We start from the raw sequence: 2,500 nt of genomic DNA, 5'->3' as shown, positions 1-2,500 counted from the left end.
GTGCTAGCATGTAAGGCACCCATGATCCTAGAGCAGCCCTTGCAGAGCTTGTGTCAGTATACCACCCATACATTGTTTTTGCTGGTCACAATTTTGAAGCTTTTTTAAACAAAACATATGTATCAATAAAATCTTTAATCTACCAAAAATGGCTTCAACTAATATCAAGCATATCTATCACTTTAAAGGCAAAGCATTCATCGAGCCAATAGAAGGAACTTGCTACTGTTAAAAAAAAAAAAAAAAAAAAAAAAATAAAGGCACATGTGTGTGTTTAGTGTGCAAGCCGGGGATGCAGTTTCTATACCCTAGCTTCCATCTGGCTCGTTGGTCTAGGGGTATGATTCTCGCTTAGGGTGCGAGAGGTCCCGGGTTCAAATCCCGGACGAGCCCTTCCTTCAAACTACGTGTTGAACAGAAGCGAAAGAGTGCTCTTGCTAAAAGTAAGTGAAGAAATCAAGTAAAGCCCACTTATAGCCTGTTCCACCACTCTGTGTCCTTTTCACTGCCACTGCTGTCGCCAGAGTCGGCTCGTTGGTCTAGGGGTATGATCCTCGCTTCGGGTGCGAGAGGTCCCGGGTTCAATTCCCGGACGAGCCCTTGATTTAGGCATAGTGATGGCCTACGCTCATAGTTATGCTCCTTGCAATTTCTTTGAACCTACTACCACACATGTATATACATCGGTTGGGTGGTACAGGTCGCTACAGGGCTGCTAACTGGCTCGTTGGTCTAGGGGTATGATTCTCGCTTTGGGTGCGAGAGGTCCCGGGTTCAAATCCCGGACGAGCCCAAGTCTTTCCTCTTGCCATGTCAGGACGGGGAACGTTTGGCTCTGAGGTGTAGCACGGCTTCTTTCTAGTTCCCCTCATGATAGTTGATGAGTGTGTGCTGCACGGACTTTATTTTTGCCCTAAGTAACATTTTTTGAAATGCTACTGGCAAATGTTGTGCTAGCATGTAAGGCACCCATGATCCTAGAGCAGCCCTTGCAGAGCTTGTGTCAGTATACCACCCATACATTGTTTTTGCTGGTCACAATTTTGAAGCTTTTTTAAACAAAACATATGTATCAATAAAATCTTTAATCTACCAAAAATGGCTTCAACTAATATTAAGCATATCTATCACTTTAAAGGCAAAGCATTCATCTAGCCAATAGAAGGAACTGGCTACTGTTAAAAAAAAAAAAAAAAAAAAAAAATAAAGGCACATGTGTGTGTTTAGTGTGCAAGCCGGGGATGCAGTTTCTATACCCTAGCTTCCATCTGGCTCGTTGGTCTAGGGGTATGATTCTCGCTTAGGGTGCGAGAGGTCCCGGGTTCAAATCCCGGACGAGCCCTTCCTTTAAACTACGTGTTGAACAGAAGCGAAAGAGTGCTCTTGCTAAAAGTAAGTGAAGAAATCAAGTAAAGCCCACTTATAGCCTGTTCCACCACTCTGTGTCCTTTTCACTGCCACTGCTGTCGCCAGAGTCGGCTCGTTGGTCTAGGGGTATGATTCTCGCTTCGGGTGCGAGAGGTCCCGGGTTCAATTCCCGGACGAGCCCTTGATTTAGGCATAGTGATGGCCTACGCTCATAGTTATGCTCCTTGCAATTTCTTTGAACCTACTACCACACATGTATATACATCGGTTGGGTGGTACAGGTCGCTACAGGGCTGCTAACTGGCTCGTTGGTCTAGGGGTATGATTCTCGCTTTGGGTGCGAGAGGTCCCGGATTCAAATCCCGGACGAGCCCAAGTCTTTCCTCTTGCCATGTCAGGACGGGGAACGTTTGGCTCTGAGGTGTAGCACGGCTTCTTTCTAGTTCCCCTCATGATAGTTGATGAGTGTGTGCTGCACGGACTTTATTTTTGCCCTAAGTAACATTTTTTGAAATGCTACTGGCAAATGTTGTGCTAGCATGTAAGGCACCCATGATCCTAGAGCAGCCCTTGCAGAGCTTGTGTCAGTATACCACCCATACATTGTTTTTGCTGGTCACAATTTTGAAGCTTTTTTAAACAAAACATATGTATCAATAAAATCTTTAATCTACCAAAAATGGCTTCAACTAATATCAAGCATATCTATCACTTTAAAGGCAAAGCATTCATCGAGCCAATAGAAGGAACTTGCTACTGTTAAAAAAAAAAAAAAAAAAAATAAAGGCACATGTGTGTGTTTAGTGTGCAAGCCGGGGATGCAGTTTCTATACCCTAGCTTCCATCTGGCTCGTTGGTCTAGGGGTATGATTCTCGCTTAGGGTGCGAGAGGTCCCGGGTTCAAATCCCGGACGAGCCCTTCCTTCAAACTACGTGTTGAACAGAAGCGAAAGAGTGCTCTTGCTAAAAGTAAGTGAAGAAATCAAGTAAAGCCCACTTATAGCCTGTTCCACCACTCTGTGTCCTTTTCACTGCCACTGCTGTCGCCAGAGTCGGCTCGTTGGTCTAGGGGTATGATCCTCGCTTCGGGTGCGAGAGGTCCCGGGTTCAATTCCCGGACGAGCCCTTGATT

At 45.4% G+C, this 2,500-nt stretch overlaps 8 non-coding genes across 8 annotated transcripts; all 8 read left to right on the top strand.

Moving 5' to 3' along the window:
- Window positions 1-321: 321 nt before the first annotated feature.
- On the top strand, window positions 322-393 carry TRNAP-AGG (transfer RNA proline (anticodon AGG)). Its single transcript has one exon. It is a non-coding gene; the product is annotated as a tRNA-Pro (tRNA).
- Window positions 394-528: 135 nt separating this feature from the next.
- On the top strand, window positions 529-600 carry TRNAP-CGG (transfer RNA proline (anticodon CGG)). Its single transcript has one exon. It is a non-coding gene; the product is annotated as a tRNA-Pro (tRNA).
- Window positions 601-721: 121 nt separating this feature from the next.
- Window positions 722-793, top strand: TRNAP-UGG (transfer RNA proline (anticodon UGG)). The gene has a single exon. It is a non-coding gene; the product is annotated as a tRNA-Pro (tRNA).
- A 477-nt stretch (window positions 794-1,270) lies between these two features.
- Window positions 1,271-1,342, top strand: TRNAP-AGG (transfer RNA proline (anticodon AGG)). The gene has a single exon. It is a non-coding gene; the product is annotated as a tRNA-Pro (tRNA).
- A 135-nt stretch (window positions 1,343-1,477) lies between these two features.
- Window positions 1,478-1,549, top strand: TRNAP-CGG (transfer RNA proline (anticodon CGG)). The gene has a single exon. It is a non-coding gene; the product is annotated as a tRNA-Pro (tRNA).
- A 121-nt stretch (window positions 1,550-1,670) lies between these two features.
- Window positions 1,671-1,742, top strand: TRNAP-UGG (transfer RNA proline (anticodon UGG)). The gene has a single exon. It is a non-coding gene; the product is annotated as a tRNA-Pro (tRNA).
- A 473-nt stretch (window positions 1,743-2,215) lies between these two features.
- TRNAP-AGG (transfer RNA proline (anticodon AGG)) lies at window positions 2,216-2,287 on the top strand. The gene has a single exon. It is a non-coding gene; the product is annotated as a tRNA-Pro (tRNA).
- A 135-nt stretch (window positions 2,288-2,422) lies between these two features.
- TRNAP-CGG (transfer RNA proline (anticodon CGG)) lies at window positions 2,423-2,494 on the top strand. Its single transcript has one exon. It is a non-coding gene; the product is annotated as a tRNA-Pro (tRNA).
- The last annotated feature ends 6 nt before the right edge of the window (window positions 2,495-2,500 follow it).

The sequence above is a fragment of the Hyperolius riggenbachi genome, chromosome 4 (assembly GCF_040937935.1).
Source record: "Hyperolius riggenbachi isolate aHypRig1 chromosome 4, aHypRig1.pri, whole genome shotgun sequence".
Taxonomy (NCBI): domain Eukaryota; kingdom Metazoa; phylum Chordata; class Amphibia; order Anura; family Hyperoliidae; genus Hyperolius; species Hyperolius riggenbachi.
The sequence above is the reverse complement of the archived record's forward strand: the minus strand, read 5'-3'. Positions and strand labels throughout refer to the sequence as shown.